This window comes from Thalassophryne amazonica, chromosome 4 (genome assembly GCF_902500255.1).
Source record: "Thalassophryne amazonica chromosome 4, fThaAma1.1, whole genome shotgun sequence".
In the NCBI taxonomy this organism is placed as follows: domain Eukaryota; kingdom Metazoa; phylum Chordata; class Actinopteri; order Batrachoidiformes; family Batrachoididae; genus Thalassophryne; species Thalassophryne amazonica.
Genome location: NC_047106.1, coordinates 133,000,520 through 133,021,594, shown reverse-complemented (window position 1 = coordinate 133,021,594; position 21,075 = coordinate 133,000,520).

The following is a 21,075-nucleotide window of genomic DNA, read 5'->3' as shown; positions in this document are numbered from 1 at the left end:
TCTTGTCTTTTTGGTGCAGTGTGTCCTTATGTGCTGGTGTTTCCCTCATTTGATGCCGGTCCCTCCCTCACCTTACAACAACAAAACATTCACGTCTTCTCCGTGCAGCTCTTGTGTTTTTGATCAAACCATCTCTCTTGTTCGGGACCCCCACCGTGACCCTGTTCCCTTCCTCCCTGTCTCTGTGCCTCTATGTGGGAGCAGTGAGAGCACCATTGCTCAGGCTCCTTCTGAAAAGAGAGTGTACACAATGGGCTCTTTCTCATCTGCTCTCTGTCTCCATCAGAAAGCCTGGGAACACAACACTGTCCACAGGGCCACTCTTAAAGGGCCAGCAGGATCCAGGTCTGTGCAACCTGAGTCCCAACACCACCCATCATCAAAAGAGCAGGAAATCAGTTGTTCATGAATGGTGTGTAACCAGTGGAGGACTTTTCCCAGGCAGCATCACTTCTGTCCAAACGCGGTCACCACCAGAACATCGCCTGATGGGAACACAGCAGCTTTTATTTACATTACGACATCTGCAAGCCGCTGCTCAACGAGCCTGTGTGGGTTCAGACATGCTGATCACAGTAAATCTGATTCTGACATAATCCTGCTTTTGTGACATAACAAGGTATTTGAAAACCGAATAGTCTGAAAAAAGACCTTGCAAAAACATCTTTCCACCTACAGCTGTTACGTAGACAGTTGGATTTCCCAAAACCTTACGGCATTCATTGTGATTTTTAATAGTGTGAGATAGCACATGTGGGGTGTAAACTAATGCATTCTAAATAGATAATAACATGATTTTGGAGCAGGCTCCTAGGGCTGCTACTGAAAAGCCAGGCTGCTAACAGGGAGGGCCTATAACAAACCATAAGGCCCAGAATAAAATCTTCTTATTCTTAGACCAATATGAGCCTTCCCGGAACATATGGACATCTGGGTAATTTTTGCCAATATGAAAAATTTTATTTTACAGAACAAAAACAAACACACACACTTTGCCCATTGGATTTTGGTGCCATTATTCAGTTTGTCCAGCAGATGGACCTCCAAATGTTTGCAATGTTGTCAAGCATGGGTGGGACCCCCATCACATTTTCTACAGGAGACAGGGCAAAGCGCCCAGCGGCCATTCATTTTCAATCAGAGTCTGTTTTTTTACAGCAATAACAGACAAGTGTTGGCAGCTAGGCAGAGCCAAAATACACAAAAAGTCTATTTTATGGAAATGTTGAGCAATGTGACATGACAACTGCCAGGACAAGTGAAGGCAGAGTGACAGCAGCATGATGTATGTTGAATGATTGGCAAGTTTTTTAAAGAAAGTTAATGTTTAAACTGTAAAAAAAAAAATCAAGCCTCAATTACATTATTTGATACAGTATAAGGGTATGATAAGGTAATGTTAGGAATCACTGCCATTTTTTCTGGGTTTATCATCAAATATATCTGTATCATAGAATCTTTACTCCCTAATATCAGTATTGTATCACCCCCCCCACCCCACCCCAAAAAAAAAAAAAAAAAAATTGCTCAGGCTCTAGTTATTATCATCATTTACATCAAACAAAAGAATCATCCATTTACTCCTTGGTCTCATTAGCAACAAGAGACAGAGGCAAAGCGACCAGTTGCCATTCAGAGTGGACGTTTCCCACCAATGAGAGACATGTTGTTGCTATGCTGCCAGCTAGCCGGGGCCACAATCAGTGATTGTGACATGACCATTCCCAATCTAAGTGATGGCAGTGAAACTGTATCCTGAGCCAGATGAGACTGCCAGCACTCAAATGGAGTTATGAGACAGACAGCAAATTAACAAACCACAGCGTTACCAAGATTCAGAATCATATCCTCAGATCCAGGTTCCTAATCCAGATCCAGGAGAGGGCCATGAAACCATTATGTATGTTTTCCGACCATGGAATTTGAAAGAGGCGGCTGATGCAGTTTCAGGTGTAGCTGACGTTCATGAGGACCCAGAGGAGTGGATTCAGGACATAACAGGGATAATACATTTGTACTGATTGAATGGCCAGGAGGCTGGTGAAGTGATGCAATGTTCATTAGGCAAAAATTGGGCCAGGGTTAGGGGAAATTACACCGGTAGAAGGGACAACGGTAGAGTTTTTCCCTATCCTGACGATGGCGAATGGGAAGAGCGTTATAAAGGGCAATTAAAAGATGTTTTTACGCGGGTCAGTGACATTTTTCAACGATGTGCAAATTATGTGCACCTCGCGGGTGTCAAACAAAAGACCGATGAAACACCGGACGACTTTTTAGTCCGTTTCCAAAAGGAGTTCCGTGTCCACTGCGGGATTCCATTTGAGGAAAAAGCAGACAGTCCGTATCAACAGCAATTAAAACAGGCTTTAATGAATGGATTTCAACCAGGTTTAAGTGCCTGGATAAGGAAACACATGGTTGAACTTGATACGGCATCTGTTGCCTCAGTTATGCAATGGGTCAGACACGCTTCTAAAGTGATTGAATCAAAGAAAAATGTCAAAATAAATCTGGCGCTAACGTGTTCTGGACCAATGATGTTCCATCTACAAGCAGAGAAGCATTTTTCCAGCGAGGGAACTGTCCCCAAGGTCACTACTGTGGCCGAGGGCGTGGCCGGGGAGGTTTCCATGGTGGAAAAATGAATCACGCTGGACTGAATCCAGATGCGTGCTGGATTTGCGGCAAAGTAGGGCATTATGCCAGAGACTGTCCTCATAATGATGGAGGACAACAAGGTTACGGAGGACACCGTGGCCCCAAACCCTCTGCACCACCATGTCACGATGATTACAAATCAAAGTGACTAGATGCTGCGAGCATAATTTCTCTGACAGACAGCATGACATACGTTGGTTGGTTAAAAAAACAACAAAAAAAAATCCAAGATGGCGGAATACAGTATAAAAAGATGTACTACTGTATAAATCTAATATGTTTAACTTTTTTCTCTGATAATTGTAAATGTTATTGAGAAATAAACACTTTTAAACCTTAAAAAAAAAAAACATTTTTGTAACTAGATAATACCTCTGAGGTGATTTGCAAGACATCTTAGCAGTGAGGAGCATCACCATGATGCTCATTTTACTGAAAAAAAAAATAAATGAAAATTTTGTTCCATTAAATATTTGCGAGCAGAGCGGGTGCTCAGCTCCTGCTGCTCTCAAATGGAGTACAGCCACATTGTCTCCTATACTAGATCAGTGTGACAATACCACGGGATAAAAAACAAGGTGGATCTGGATGTTAAATTGGCACAAATTTTACACTGGATGCCAAAAAGTGGGTGGCGTGGGGTGTGAACACCTTCTGTACTGAAACCAAGCGTGCTAACTGCTTGGCCACCACCCCTGCCCAGAGAACACCAAACTAATAATGACATTATAGGCCCATGTTTGGTGAGCCATTATAGAGTACAAGCATACGTGCAAAGCAGTGCGAACCTCCAGGGAACACCCTAATACATGATAATAATGTTCCATAGACCGATCATCATCTCTTCAAGTGTGGTGGACTGCAGGTGCAAATCACCGCATTAAGAAATCAAAGGAAAAAACAAAACAAAACATAAATGAAGATTTCTTGAAGCTCTCGAGTTTCCTTTTGTGTTCATGACAGCTGCTTGTAGCAGCATGTCCGGGGTATTATTTCATGTGTGAACAAAATAATTCAAAGGCTTTTGAGTTCATTTGGTAGAATGACTGATAGACAGCCAAGGAAAAAGGGATAATATTCATTTGTGATAATAATACATAATTTTATTTTGATAATAATGAAGTAAAAGTCAAGACCACATGCCAATGTCAAAATCTGGGCCCAGTACCTATAAAGAGGGGATATTCAGAGTGGCTATTCCAAGGAACTGGCTCAAGATCCTGTTGTATTTAATATGAAACACTAATAAAAAGATATTTCCAACCTTTCAATTAGTCACATGACCTTTGATCTCAGGTTATCTTGAAAGGTAACAATCAAGGTCATAATTGTCTAATTCAAATACTTTGGAGCCAACTTTAGTATTAGAACATGGTGACAGGTAGATTTGTGGTATTGCCTCCAGGCAAGAAGGTTCCTTGTTCTAAGTCACCATGTGCAAATGGTGTGTCAAGAAAAACACCCAGCATGATGCTTATGCCAAATTAGCATCTGGATCCAAGCAGGTTCCACCATGATGAGCTCAAACAACAAGGGGAGAAGCTAAACAAACATGATGGAATGTGGTGGAAAGGTTATGTACTCACTCATCTTCAACCACTTACTCTAATTAAGGCTCACAGGGGGCTGGAGCCTATCACAGCAGTCACAGGGCGCGAGGCAGGGTACACCCTGGACAGGACACCAGTCTGTCACAGGGCCACATATAAACAAACAAACACATTCGCACCCACACGCACACCTACGGACAATTTAAAGTTTCCAATCCACCTAACCTGGATGTCTTTTGGATGTGGCAGGAAGCCGGAGCACCTGGAGAGAACCCACGCAAACAAGGGGAGAACACGCAAACTCTACACAGAAAGGCCACAGGTGGGAATCGACACCATGGCCTTCTTGCTGTGAGGCAACAGTGCTAACCACTAATCCACCGTGCTACCCAGGTTATGTGTTAGTCAACAAAAAAATGGTTCCATAATTGTGCAAATTTCAAGGCCACAATAAATATTATATTATGATAACACAGAATAACAAAGAATGAATTTGCATAAATTGGTTTCAAACATGTAAAGTGTGGGTGTATTGTTTTGCACTTAAATACCTCCCTACTATTACCATCCACTGGCATTTTGTTTCTTCTTTGTGCCTTAAAGTTTTGCAAAGTACACGCAGTATCAATGCTATAATTGATTTAACTGAAAATGTTATATGGCTGGGGGGGGCCTGGCTGCCGGTTTGTTTGTCTGTTTGTTTTCCTCCCAGGTGGCGTGCATTTGGGACTGAGTGGCTGTGTTGCTGAGGCTGTCAGGACCTCACCCTGATCACCTGCGACTCGTCAGGACTCACAGCTGAGGTGCATCTGGATGGATTGGAGCATGTTGGCATTTAAGACTGGAGTGCACAGTGTGTATTTGCCAGAGACTCGACCTTGTGACCAGACGGGTGAGATCGTCGTCTCGGGAGCCATCTCATCAGCAGCGGATGCTGAGAAACGTCCAGGTTTGATGCACAGTCTGTGAAAGAGGAGGGGGTGAGGTCTCACGCTCGTCAGCACACTTCCTGAGGTACGTTAGATTTTGTGACTAACAGTTATACAGTCAGTAAATGTGGTGTCCCTCACACCTTATTGTATTGAGCTGTTTGTTAGTCATGTATCAGCTTCCACTGCGGTGGAGTTTTGTGAACTGGATGTTCCATGCCTGCAGGTTGGAAGCTGATCAGCAATCAAGCCAGGAAGTGTTTGCTGTTTGTACACCTTTAAGTGTTCTGTGTGTAGAGTGTGGACTCACATAATGGTTCCTTCTTTCACAGACTCGGTTGTTGCGGCCACCTGGGGGGTGTCGGCGGGGTCCTTGGGTCCGAAACAGCTTCTGGCTCCGGACCGTTAGCGCTGCTGGGAGCGCACCACGCCAGACCGCACCTTTTTGTATTATCACTGTTATGTATTAAATTCAGTTAGCCTTTGTACCGTGCTCTGCTTATTTCATACTGGGTCCTTCAAACGCTGGTCGGTTCTCCGAGCTGCGTCCGACACATAACAGAAAAGCTATGTTAAGGTCACAGCAGCCATGCACATATTATTTGGTGTTGCGTTGGTAAATCAGCAAAATACATTACAAATATGCTGTTGTGAGTCACCAGATCTACAGATTGTGTTATTCTATAATGTATGTACAACATTGATTCATTTGGATTTAACTGCTGGTTTATAACTTAATGGGATGATGCTGCAAACGAGTCTTTGTATTTTTCCCATCAAGACTTGACCCCTGTCTTTTAATTCAATCAATCAATCAATTTTATTTATATAGCGCCAAATCACAACAAACAGTTGCCCCAAGGCGCTTTATATTGTAAGGCAAGGCCATACAATAATTACGGAAAAACCCCAACGGTCAAAACGACCCCCTGTGAGCAAGCACTTGGCGACAGTGGGAAGAAAAAACTCCCTTTTAACAGGAAGAAACCTCCAGCAGAACCAGGCTCAGGGAGGGGCAGTCTTCTGCTGGGACTGGTTGGGGCTGAGGGGAGAGAACCAGGAAAAAGACATGCTGTGGAGGGGAGCAGAGATCAATCACTAATGATTAAATGCAGAGTGGTGCATACAGAGCAAAAAGAGAAAGAAACACTCAGTGCATCATGGGAACCCCCCAGCAGTCTACGTCTATAGCAGCATAACTAAGGGATGGTTCAGGGTCACCTGATCCAGCCCTAACTATAAGCTTTAGCAAAAAGGAAAGTTTTAAGCCTAATCTTAAAAGTAGAGAGGGTGTCTGTCTCCCTGATCTGAATTGGGAGCTGGTTCCACAGGAGAGGAGCCTGAAAGCTGAAGGCTCTGCCTCCCATTCTACTCTTACAAACCCTAGGAACTACAAGTAAGCCTGCAGTCTGAGAGCGAAGCGCTCTATTGGGGTGATATGGTACTACGAGGTCCCTAAGATAAGATGGGACCTGATTATTCAAAACCTTATAAGTAAGAAGAAGAACTTTAAATTCTATTCTAGAATTAACAGGAAGCCAATGAAGAGAGGCCAATATGGGTGAGATATGCTCTCTCCTTCTAGTCCCCGTTAGTACTCTAGCTGCAGCATTTTGAATTAACTGAAGGCTTGTAATTTTGTGGATTGTAATTGGTTACAATCCACAAAATAAAGTCAGCTTGTGTCTTAACTGATGAACCTATTCTGAGTTTATTTAAAATGACACACATCAGACACACAGTGTGAATTTATTGGTCCAATTTAAGACATCATGGAGCAGTGCAGAGACAAAGCCAATAAAAGGAACCATTTCAATTCAGTTTATTGATATAGCACCAAATGACAACATAAGTCACCCTAAAGAGCTTCACAAGGGTAAAATCAAACCTCACAAACCGCCGTTAGCAAGCACGTAGGCAACAGTAGGCAACAGGCATTTTTGAAGAAGACACCTTCAGGTGGTGACCAACTGCTTTGGCCATACAAACCAAATAACAAAAATTAATGAAACAAAATACAACAAGGAATCATCAAACATGCAAAACAGAAAAAAATGTCACCATGATAAAGTTCAGTGGGCATCATGACCCACAGTTCATCACAAGTAGCAAATAACAACGTCCAGCGACTTTGGCCCAGATGTCACGTGCTTGTGTCCTGGTGATCACTGTGGCTTAGTGGTTAGCACTGTTCCCTCACAGCAAGAAGGTCATGGGATTGATTCCCACCTGTGGTCTTTCTGTGTGGAGTTTGCAAGCTCTCCCCCTGTTTGCTTGGGTTTCCTCCAGGTGCTCCGGCTTCCTTCCACATTTCCTTCCACGTGCAGGTTAGGTAAATTGGAAACGTTATAATTGCCCAGGTCTCCCTTGCAAAAGAGATCTTGATCTCTGTCTGATACCTCCAACTTCTTCATCAGTGCCTTAGGTGTGATCTTGAGGTTCTTGTAGACTTAGAACAAACGCTGATGAATTTCTGTGTTGCTTTGGACCTCCTTCCCCAATGACATATGGATCCACACTTCTTATAGTTTTGCATAACCGATTGCACAATTGATCGTCACTGTTTTCATGATGGCTTCTGAGGAGGAATCTGACTTGTGGAGGTCCAAAATTGTGCTACGAAAGCCTTGGCTGAATTGTTTAAAGACTTTAATGTGGAAACAAAATCCACACTCTAATTTGTATGAGAAAGTGGAACATTTGCAGTAGGATATTTTTTAAGGCAAGGTTTATGTAAAGTTGTGTCTACAACTGTGTGACATGTCAGATGATTGACCAGTGAATGTTTGTGTAGATGTGACAGGATGGGACAGAAGCGAAGGTTACGAAGCTGCTGTATGATTTACATCCCACAACAAGCACACATAGACTCCAGGTGCTGCACAATTCCCTGCCCCTTTTTCTGACTTCATAAGTGCCCTTTTTGCAAGACAGTTTTTAAGTTTCTTTCTCATAATTTTATATCTTAATTTAGAATGTATCCCATAGTGTCATTTCCCAATTAAAAGCATGTAATGCCCAACAATGATATTTTTATAATTCTGATTGCATAGGCGTACGTGCCCTGGCCCCGCTTTCCTTGTTCTCACAGCAGCAATTCATTCATTTTCTCTACCTGCTTACTCCAGTTTAGGGTCACGGGGAGCTGGAGCATATTGCAGCAGTCATAGGGCGCGAGGCAGGGTACACTCGGAACACCAGTCTATCACAGGGCACATACACGCACACCAAGTTTCCAATTCACCTAACGTGCATGTCTTTGGATGTGGGAGCAAGCCAAAGTACCTGGAAGAAACCCACACAAACACGGGGAGAACATGCAAACTCTACATTGAAGATTAAAGTCAGTCGGAGGAGCGGGTCGACAGCGAGAGAGTGCCGTTCATCCTGCAGGAGAGGGAAGTGGCCTGTTCCTGTAGGCGGCGTCCCGTTGCGGCTCAGGACTGCTTCATTTCAATCTGTAACGGTGGCCGTTTCTCGATAAGAAGCAGCATTTATCGCCGGAGAGGTCTGTTTTGTTTTCGAATGCAGTGTGCTGGAGCTACTGCTGGAAACTGACCTGCCAGTAGTGAACACATGAGATTCTAAACAATGGCACCGAGATGGCACCGTCACTCGGGAGGAGCTCGGAGTCGAGCCGCTGCTCCTCCACGTCGAAAGGAGTCAGATGAGGTGGCTCGGGCATCTTTTCCGGATGTCCCCTGGATGCCTCCCTGCAGATGTGTTCCGGGCACGTCCCATTGGGAGGAGGCCCCGGGGAAGACCCAGGACATGCTGGAGGGACTACATCTCTCGGCTGGCTTGGGAATGCCTTGGGGTTCCCCCGGAGGAGCTGGGGGAGGTGTGTGTGGATCGGGAGGTCTGGGCGGCTTTGCTTGAGCTGCTGTCCCTGCGACCCAACTCCGGATAAAGCGGAAGAAAATGGATGGATGGATGGATGGATGGATGGATGGATGGATGGATGGATGGATGGATGGATGGATGGATGGATGGATGGATGGATGGATGGCACCGAGAAGATTAGGGCTTGAAGATGAACTGGAGGAAATTAAGAAGTCTCTGAACTTCATCACAGGTGAGCTCTCAAAAGTGGTGAAAAATCAAGAACAATTCCAAAATCTTGTGAATGAGGTGAGAGATCTGAAGAACATTGTAATGGAAAAAGACAAAAAAATTGAATACTTGGAGAAGAGAGTTGATGATCTTGAACAGTATTCAAGAATGAATGATTTGATAATTCAAGGACTGGACAGGAGACATCGAACATGTGCCCGAACTGTAACAGCTGACAGGGATGGGGAGGATGCTTCTTCCAAAGAATTGGAAACTTTAGAGGAACAAGTTGTGAAGTTTTTTGAAAGTAAGAATATGAGCATCCAGAGCAGTTTCATTGAGGCTTGCCATATACTCCCTAAGAAAGATGTGACAGCCAAACCATCGGTAATTATTAGATTCTGGAACAGAAAACAGAAAATTGAGCTGCTCAGATAAGCCAAAAAACTTAAAGGGTCAGGAATGTTCCTGAATGAGCACCTAACACAGAGAAATGCTGAAATTGCCAGACAAGCTCGAATGTTGAAAAAACAAAACAAAATCCATGCGACCTGGACCAGAAATTGTAAAATAATGCCGAAACAAAGTGAAGAGTCCAGAGTGATGGTCATTAGAGAACTAAAAGATTTATACAAATACAGATGAATCAGAAGGTGACCTCATAGTAGAACTTCAAAAGAAAAATCAGGTTAGCAAAATAAAATCATGCTAATGCCAAACAATATTTCACAATAAATGCTAAAAATAGCTCATATCAATATATGTAGCTTAAGAAACAAACTAATTGAAATTGAAAATTTAAGTGCTGAGCACAATTTTCAAATACTGGCAGTGTCGGAAACTCAGATTCAACTTTGGAAGATAGTTCAGTTACAGTCAATGGGTACAATATATTCCGTCGAGACAGAGATGCACATGGAGGTGGTGTTGCAATTTATGTTCAAAGTCACTTGCCAGTAAAAGTGAGATATGATCTAATGCTGAATTCTATTGAATCCATTTGGATACAGGTACATTTAAAACATCTCAAGCCAATTCTCATAGGATGTTGTTACAGACCTCCAAATTCATGTAAAGATTATTTAGATAAAATTGATCAGATGCTTGATCATGTCACTAGCACAGATTCTGAGGTGTTTTTGCTCGGAGACCTGAACATTGACTGGACTATGAATTGTCCATTGAAATCTAGACTGATGACACTGGCAACGGCATATGGTAGTAAGTAAGTAAGTAAGTAAGTAAATTTTATTTATATAGCACCTTTGACAGACAAGAGCCACAAGGTGCTTCACAACATAAAAGCAGAGTACACCACACAAAACATCAGACAATGGCCGAGACATAAAAACATAAAACATAACATAGGATCACAGAGCAGCCTAAAAGCTAAGCAAATGCTTGAGTAAAAAAGAAAGTCTTAAGTTGGCTTTTAAAAGTATCGACAGAGTCCAGTGAGCGCAGAGAGAGCGGGAGACCATTCCAAAGCCTGGGAGCAACAGCCTGGAAGGATCGCTCTCCTCTGGTTGCAAAATGGGTGCGAGGAACCATCAACAGATTTTGGTCCACAGACCTCAAAGCCCTGGCAGGGGCATAAGGCTGGATGAGGTCACAGATATAGGGAGGCGTCTGGCCATGTAGAGCTCTAAAAGTTAAAACCAAAATTTTTAAATTGATCCTGAAGGACACTGGCAGCCAATGAAGTTCCTTTAAAATTGGGGAAATATGAGTCCTTCTGTTAGCTTGTGTCAGAATTCTTGCTGCAGAGTTCTGTACCAACTGCAGTCGATGCAACTCCTTCTTGTTTAGACATGAAAACAAACTGTTACAATAGTCTAAACGTGTTGACACAAAAGCATGAATAATAAGCTCTAAATCATTTCGAGACACCATTTTCCTGAGCTTAGAGATATTTCTTAATTGAAAGAAGCAATTCCTCGTCAGCTGTCTACAGTGCTGTACCAACGACATGTCTTTGTCAAAAATGACACCCAGGTTTCGAAGACATGATTTAGCAGACTGGCCCAGGTCTCCCAAGTACTGCTGAATACCTGGAATATGGGCATCAGGGGCAATAACCAATGTCTCTGTTTTGTCTGCGTTAAGCTGAAGAAAGTTATTCGTTAGCCATTGTTTAATTTCCGCCAAACAATGGAGGAGGGAATCAAGCCTCTTAATCTCAGATGGCTTAAAGGAGCAGTAAAGCTGGATGTCATCCGCAAATAACTGGTAAGAGACATCAGTAAATCTTTGAATGATCCTACCTAAAGGGATCAAGTACAATAAAAACAAAATGGGGCCCAATACCGAACCCTGAGGGACTCCACATAACAGGTCCGCAGACTCTGACCTTATCTGGTTAGCAAAAATGCTAAAGCTGCGCCCAGACAGATATGAAAAAACCACCGAAGAACTGACCCCGACAGTCCGACATGATCCCTCTCTATTCAGCAGGACCTGGTGGTCAACAGTATCAAAGGCAGAGGACAAATCCAAAAGAACCAACACGGTGGATTTCACAGCATCAGCAGACATCATAATGTCGCTAGACACTTTCAAAAGAGCCGTTTCCGTAGAGTGTTGTCTACGAAAACCAGACTGAAACCTGTCATGAATGTTATTCTGATCCAGGAAGAGTGTCAGTTGGTCTGAAACCACCCTCTCGAGGATCTTAGACAAGAATGGGAGCTTAGAAATAGGTCTAAAACTACTTAGCTCCATTTGATTTAAACCTGTTTTTTTTTTCAGTAGAGGCAACACTATGGCATGCTTAAAAGCACTGGGAAACACACCGGTGGACAAAGAAAGATTTACCATTCTAGTAATGCACGAACCAATTACCTCAAATACTTTAATAAAGAGCCTGTAGGGAAGGATGTCCAATGAGCAAGAGGAAGGTTTCATCTTGCTCACCAATGCCGAAATATCAGCAAGTGTCACAGCCCTAAATGAAGACCAAATGCTGGGAGCAGGCTCAATAACAATAGAAGTACCACACAGGGAGGGTAGAATTTTATCCTTAATCAACTTGATTTGTCAGTGAAACTCATGGTTTGACACAAATGATATCTGAACCCACTAGAGTGAGTCTCAAAATTGATGGAAATGAGGTAGCAACATGTATTGACCATATATTTACAAATACGTAGACCAAATCTCTGTTTGAATGCCTCTTCTACATCTGTAGGATTTACTGATCATAACTTAATAGGTATTGTCAGGAGAATAAAAGTTCCCAAAGCTGGTCCTAAAATTATAAGGAAAAGATCTTTTAAATATTTTAATCTTGACAAATATGTGGATGAAATCATACATGTAAATTGGTTTGAAGTAATGACTGAAAAAGATCCAGAGAAAGCTTTTCAAATATTTGACAATTTATTAATAAAAATTGTCAACAAATATGCACCTATTAAGAAATGTATTGTATCCAACTCAAACAGTCCATGGCTGGATGTCAACTTGAAAGCACAAATGAAGGAAAGAGATAAAGCCAAGCAGACTGCAATAACATCTGGAAGTGAGCTTGACTGGACAGTATATCGTAAACTTAGAAATTTTGTGGTTAAAGAAAACAAGAAAAAGAAAAGATTATACTATCATGAGAAATTCAAAACTTTTACAGACAGTAAACAGTTCTGGAAAAGTCTAAACTCCCTCCTGTATGGTAATACATCAACTCCACTGGTCTTGGAAACAAATGATGGATTTTTAACTAAATCTGACAAAATTGCAAATTATTTAAACAATTATTTTATAGAAAAGATAGACACATTCAGAAATAATTTACAATCAAAAAATGAAAATCAGTCATTTGAGATCATAAAAGAAAATATGAAATCAAAAAAGTGTAATTTTTGCTTTAAGGTTTTAAGTATAAAGAAAGTTGAACAATATTTCAAGACACTAAAAGATAAACCTCCAGGAGTAGATGAACTAGATGGGTGCCTCCTAAAACCTGTAGCCTCAATAATTGCACCAGCCATAACTTACATAACTAATCAATGTTGGCTTGGAAAATATCAAAAATTATAGCATTGCCAAAAAATAAAAAAGTGTCATTTTCTGCAACAAATAGTAGACCTATTAGTTTAATCCCTGTATTGAGTAAATTAATGGAAAAAATTATGTATGATCAGATTAACTCTTATTTTAGAGAGAACAATTTAATGACAAACTATCAGCATGCTTATAGAGAAAAACATTCAACAGCGACTGCACTGACCCAAATAACAGATGACTGGTTATGGAAAATGGACAAAGGCAATATTACTGGGACAGTATTACTAGACTTCGCTGCTGCTTGTGATCTCATTGATCATAAAATTCTTCGAAAAAAAACTTGAATGTTATGGCTTCTCCAAATCTGCTGTGCAATTTATTAGTAATTACTTATGTGACAGACAACAATTAGTGTATTATAATGGATGTTTTTCAAATGCTCAAACTGTGAAACATGGTGTGCCACAAGGCAGCTGTCTTGGTCCACTTTTATATTCAATTTTCACAAATGACTTACCATTAGTACTTGATACAGCAAGCATTTCAATGTTTGCAGATGACACAACAGTCTATCTGGCTGGGAAATCAATTGAGGAAGTTAAAACAAAACTTGAGCAGGAAATTAATCAATCAATCAATCAATTTTTTTTTTATATAGCGCCAAATCACAACAAACAGTTGCCCCAAGGCGCTTTATATTGTAAGGCAAGGCCATACAATAATTATGTAAAACCCCAGCGGTCAAAACGACCCCCTGTGAGCAAGCACTTGGCTACAGTGGGAAGGAAAAACTCCCTTTTAACAGGAAGAAACCTCCAGCAGAACCAGGCTCAGGGAGGGGCAGTCTTCTGCTGGGACTGGTTGGGGCTGAGGGAGAGAACCAGGAAAAAGACATGCTGTGGAGGGGAGCAGAGATCGATCACTAATGATTAAATGCAGAGTGGTGCATACAGAGCAAAAAGAGAAAGAAACAGTGCATCATGGGAACCCCCCAGCAGTCTACATCTATAGCAGCATAACTAAAGGATGGTTCAGGGTCACCTGATCCAGCCCTAACTATAAGCTTTAGCAAAAAGGAAAGTTTTAAGCCTAATCTTAAAAGTAGAGAGGGTGTCTGTCTCCCTGATCTGAATTGGGAGCTGGTTCTACAGGAGAGGAGCCTGAAAGCTGAAGGCTCTGCCTCCCATTCTACTCTTACAAACCCTAGGAACTACAAGTAAGCCTGCAGTCTGAGAGCGAAGCGCTCTATTGGGGTGATATGGTACTACGAGGTCCCTAAGATAAGATGGGACCTGATTATTCAAAACCTTATAAGTAAGAAGAAGAATTTTAAATTCTATTCTAGAATTAACAGGAAGCCAATGAAGAGAGGCCAATATGGGTGAGATATGCTCTCTCCTTCTAGTCCCCGCCAGTACTCTAGCTGCAGCATTTTGAATTAACTGAAGGCTTTTTAGGGAACTTTTAGGACAACCTGATAATAATGAATTACAATAGTCCAGCCTAGAGGAAATAAATGCATGAATTAGTTTTTCAGCATCACTCTGAGACAAGACCTTTCTAATTTTAGAGATATTGCGTAAATGCAAAAAAGCAGTCCTACATATTTGTTTAATATGCGCTTTGAATGACATATCCTGATCAAAAATGACACCAAGATTTCTCACAGTATTACCAGAGGTCAGGGTAATGCCATCCAGAGTAAGGATCTGGTTAGACACCATGTTTCTAAGATTTGTGGGGCCAAGTACAATAACTTTAGTTTTATCTGAGTTTAAAAGCAGGAAATTAGAGGTTATCCATGTCTTTATGTCTGTAAGACAATCCTGCAGTTTAGCTAATTGGTGTGTGTCCTCTGGCTTCATGGATAGATAAAGCTGGGTATCATCTGCGTAACAATGAAAATTTAAGCAATACTGTCTAATAATACTGCCTAAGGGAAGCATGTATAAAGTGAATAAAATTGGTCCTAGCACAAAACCTTGTGGAACTCCATAATTAACTTTAGTCTGTGAAGAAGATTCCCCATTTACATGAACAAATTGTAATCTATTAGACAAATATGATTCAAACCACCGCAGCGCAGTGCCTTTAATACCTATGGCATGCTCTAATCTCTGTAATAAAATTTTATGGTCAACAGTATCAAAAGCAGCACTGAGGTCTAACAGAACAAGCACAGAGATGAGTCCACTGTCCGAGGCCATAAGAAGATCATTTGTAACCTTCACTAATGCTGTTTCTGTACTATGATGAATTCTAAAACCTGACTGAAACTCTTCAAATAAACCATTCCTCTGCAGATGATCAGTTAGCTGTTTTACAACTACCCTTTCAAGAATTTTTGAGAGCAAAGGAAGGTTGGAGATTGGCCTATAATTAGCTAAGATAGCTGGGTCAAGTGATGGCTTTTTAAGTAATGGTTTAAAAAGATTAAAAATTGGACTGAAGACAACAAACTCATTCTGAATGTAGGAAAAACAACAAGCATTGTCATTGGAACTAAATATTTATTAAGAGCCAAACCTCAACTTAACCTTGTAATAAAAAACACAGTTGTTAAACAAGTGGAAGAAGTCAAGCTCCTTGGAGTCTGCAATGACAGCTAACTGTCCTGGGACAAACAAATAAATAATGTAGTCTCTAAAATGGGACGGAGTTTGGCAGTGATAAGAAGATGTTCAAGATATTTATGTTGGGAAAGTGTCGTAACACGGACCCGCAACAGGGGGCGCAAATGAACGGACAATGGATAAGACAAAGAGTAACAATTTAATGTTGTGAATCGCACAACTTAATACAGACACAGATAATGCCAATTGTACACAAGGTAACGTGCGGGCAGGCTCGAAGATAGGAGACCTCTGGCGATCGGAGAGCCGGGACCCACACAGCTTCCACCACCAACGGCCTGAAGAACACCGGAGCCGCCAAGTCCTGAGTCCCCCAGGTGGTCACCGTCTTCGGTTGCAGACCCTGGTACTGCTGGCAGAAGATGACAAAACAGTTATGGTGAGTGTGTATCCACACACCCAGTAATCCAGTAATCCTTTTCCTGCAGGACTTCAAGGAGGGAAAACCTCCACCTCCGAAATAACATGTGCTCACAAGAGCCACCGAAAAAACACTCCCCGCGGGCCAGCCTCCTTTGTCTGATATTTAATTTTAATTTGGCCCTGCTCGTGTCCATAGCTTCGTCAGCAGGGGGAGCTGTTGCCACACGGAGCCCTCTGGCAGTGGAACGTGGGGAAGAGAACACCCTTTCGGACCCGGAGGAGAGAGTGACGGCTTGTGCCCGACCACGCCCCCCGGCCTGCTCCCGACAGTGTTCATTCAACCGGTTGTCTAAACGTATAACCAAACTGACAAGCCCATCGAAGTCTTGCGGTTCGTCCTTTGCCAGTAAATGCTCCTTCAGAACTGGAGACAGTCCGTTTATGAAGGCGGCGCGGAGCGCAACATTATTCCAGCCGGACCTCGCAGCCGCGATGCGGAAGTCGACTGCATAATCAGCTGCGCTTCGGCGCCCCTGTCTCATTGACAGCAGCACGCTCGAGGTGGTCTCGCCTCTGTTGGGATGATCAAACACCTGTTTGAATTCCCGTACAAACCCAGCGTATGACGTCAGGAGCCACGAATTCTGTTCCCAAAGCGCCGTAGCCCAAGCGCGTGCCTCACCTCGAAGCAAATTAATCACATAAGCCACCTGGCTGGCATCTGATGCGTACATAACTGGACGCTGTGAAAAAACGAGCGAACACTGCATTAAGAAGTCTGCGCACGTTTCGACACAGCCTCCGTACAGTTCTGGAGGGCTTATGTAAGCTTCAGGGGACGGTGTGGGGGTTTGTTGAACGGCCAGTGGAACGTCTATCTGTGGCCCAGAGCCAGCAGGAGGAGTCACTGCAGCAGCGCTCGAGTCGCGCGCTTCCTCCAGCAGTACAGCAGTACCTCCTCTTCAGCGGCCCACACAACAATTTAACTAAATCAGTGATCCCATATGTCATTCAAAGTTTAGTGTTGTCTCATTTGGATTATTGTTATTATTGTCTTTGGAAGTGAGAGGAAGCCGGAGCACCCAGAAGAAACTCATGTGAAAACAGGGAGAGTATGCAAACTCAAACAGAAAGGACCAGGTGGGAAGTGATCCCACAACCTTCTTGCTGTGAATTCAACGGTGCTAATCACTAAGCAACTGACAGCAGCAATTTGATTTTGGATGTCTTTGGAAGTCAGAGGAAGCTGGAGCACCCAGAGGAAACTCGTGAAAACAGGGAGAGCATGCAAACTCAAACAGAAAGGACCAGATGGGAAGTGATCCCACAACCTTCTTGCTGTGAATTCAATGGTGCTAATCACTAAGCAACTGACAGCAGCAATTTGATTTTGGATGTCTTTGGAAGTCAGAGGAAGCTGGGGCACCTGGAGGAAACTCATGTGAAAACAGGGAGAGCATGCAAACTCACACAGAAAGGACCAAGTGGGAAGTGATCCCACAACCTTCTTGCTGTGAATTCAACAGTGCTAATCACGAAGCAACTAACAGCAGCAATTTGATTTTGGATGTCTTTGGAAGTCAGAGGAAGCCGGAGCACCTGGAGGAAACTCATGTGAAAACAGGGAGAGCATGCAAACTCAAACAGAAAGGACCAGGTGGGAAGTGATCCCACCACCTTCTTGCTGTGATGCAACAGTGCTAATCACTAAGCAACTGACAGCAGCAAATTGATTTTGGATGTCTTTGGAAGTGAGAGGAAGCCAGAGCACCCAGAGGAAACTCATGTGAAAACAGGGAGAGCATGCAAACTCAAACAGAAAGGCCCAGGTGGGAAGTGATCCCACAACCTTCTTGCTGTGAATTCAACGGTGCTAATCATTAAGCAACTAACAGCAGCAATTTGATTTTGGATGTCTTTGGAAGTCAGAGGAAGCCGGACCACCCAGAGGAAACTCACATGAAAACAGGGAGAGCATACAAACTCAGACAAAAAGGACCAGGTGGGAAGTGATCCCACAACCTTCTTGCTGGAGTGCAGTGGTGCCAATCACTAAGCAACTGACAGCAGCAATTTGATTTAGAATGTCTTTGGAAGTCAGAGGAAGCTGGAGCACCCAGAGGAAACTCGTGAAAACAGGGAGAGCATGCAAACTCAAACAGAAAGGACCAGGTGTGAAGTGATCCCACAACTTTCTTGCTGTGAATTCAACGGTGCTAATCACTAAGCAACTAATAGCAGCAATTTGATTTTGGATGTCTTTGGAAGTGAGAGGAAGCCGGAGCACCCAGAGGAAACTCATGTGAAAACAGGGAGAGTATGCAAACTCACACAGAAAGGACCAGGTGGGAAGTGATCCCACCACCTTCTTGCTGTGATGCAACGGTGCTAATCACTAAGCAACTGACAGCAGTAATTTGATTTTGGATGTCTTTGGAAGTCAGAGGAAGCCGGCGCACCCAGAGGAAACTCATGTGAAAACAGGGAGAGTATGCAAACTCGCACAGAAAGGACCAGGTGGGACGTGATCCCACCACCTTCTTTTTGTGATGCAACGGTGCTAATCACTAAGCAACTGACAGCAGCAATTTGATTTTGGATGTCTTTGGAAGTGAGAGGAAGCCGGAGCACCCAGAGGAAACTCATGTGAAAACAGGGAGAGCATGCAAACTCACACAGAAAGGCCCAGGTGGGAAGTGATCCCACAACCTTCTTGCTGTGAATTCAACAGTGCTAATCACTAAGCAACTAACAGCAGCAATTTGATTTTGGATGTCTTTGGAAGTCAGAGGAAGCCGTAGCACCCAGAGGAAACTCATGTGAAAACAGGGAGAGCATGCAAACTCAAACAGAAAGGACCAGATGGGAAGTGATCCCACAACCTTTTTGCTGTGAATTCAACGGTGCTAATCCCTAAGCAACTAACAGCAGCAATTTGATTTTGGATGTCTTTGGAAGTCAGAGGAAGCCGGACCACCCAGAGGAAACTCACATGAAAACAGGGAGAGCATGAAAACTCACACAGAAAGGACCAGGTGGGAAGTGATCCCACCACCTTCTTGCTGTGATGCAACAGTGCTAATCACTAAGCAACTGACAGCAGCAATTTGATTTTGGATGTCTTTGGAAGTGAGAGGAAGCCGGAGCACCCAGAGGAAACTCATGTGAAAACAGGGAGAGCATGCAAACTCACACAGAAAGGCCCAGGTGGGAAGTGATCCCACAACCTTCTTGCTGTGAATTCAATGGTGCTAATCACTAAGCAACTGACAGCAGCAATTTGATTTTGGATGTCTTTGGAAGTGAGAGGAAGCTGGGGCACCTGGAAGAAATTCATGTGAAAACAGGGAGAGCATGCAAACTCACACAGAAAGGACCAGGTGGGAAGTGATCCCACAACCTTCTTGCTGGAGTGCAGTGGTGCCAATCACTAAGCAACTGACAGCAGCAATTTGATTTAGGATGTCTTTGGAAGTCAGAGGAAGCCGGAGCACCCAGAGGAAACTCATGTGAAAACAGGGAGAGCATGCAAACTCAAACAGAAAGGACCAGGTGTGAAGTGATCCCACAACCTTCTTGCTGTGAATTCAACGGTGCTAATCACTAAGCAACTAATAGCAGCAATTTGATTTTGGATGTCTTTGGAAGTCAGAGGAAGCCGGAGCACCCAGAGGAAACTCGTGAAAACAGGGAGAGCATGCAAACTCAAACAGAAAGGACCAGGTGTGAAGTGATCCCACAACCTTCTTGCTGTGAATTCAGAGGTGCTAATCACTAAGCAACTAATAGCAGCAATTTGATTCTGGATGTCTTTGGAAGTCAGAGGAAGCCGGAGCACCCAGAGGAAACTCATGTGAAAACAAGGAGAGCATGCAAACTCACGCAGAAAGGACCAGGTGGGAAGTGATCCCACCACCTTCTTGCTGTGATGCAACGGTGCTAATCACTAAGCAACTGACAGCAGCAATTTGATTTTGGATGTCTTTGGAAGTGAGAGGAAGCCGGAGCACCCAGAAGAAACTCATGTTAAAACAGGGAGAGCATGCAAACTCACACAGAAAGGCCCAGGTGGGAAGTGATCCCACAACCTTCTTGCTGTGAATTCAATGGTGCTAATCACTAAGCAACTGACAGCAGGAATTTGATTTTGGATGTCTTTGGAAGTGAGAGGAAGCTGGGGCACCTGGAAGAAACTCATGTGAAAACAGGGAGAGCATGCAAACTCACACAGAAAGGACCAGGTGGGAAGTGATCCCACAACCTTCTTGCTGTGAATTCAACAGTGCTAATCACAAAGCAACTAACAGCAGCAATTTGATTTTGGATGTCTTTGGCAGTCAGAGGAAGCCGGACCACCCAGAGGAAACTCATGTGAAAACAGGGAGAGCATGCAAACTCAAACAGAAAGGACCAGGTGGGAAGTGATCCCACAACCTTCTTCCTGTGAGGCAGCAGTGTTAACCACTAATCCACTTATTTATGCATTAATTTATTTTTACATTCACTATATTGTAGCAACTTTTTTCTGACATGATTACGAGGTCCCATCTTATCTTAGGGACCTCGTTGTTGGGGAAAGTGAGGAACACGGACCCACAACAGGGGGCGCAAATGAACGGACAATGAAGAAGTCAAATAACAAGGTTTTACTGTTGTGAATTCGCACAACAAACACAACAGATCACAATTGTAAAAATAAACCAATTCCACTGGTGTCGTGTGGGCAGGCTCGACGATAGGAGATGTCCGTCCGAGTCGAACCGGAACCACCCGATTTCCTCTGCCACCGAACCCCGGGAATACTGGAGCCGCCAAGTCCCGAACTCCCAGGTGGCCACTGCCTCCGCTAGTCGGATCCGGTACTGCTGGCGAGGAACAGAAACA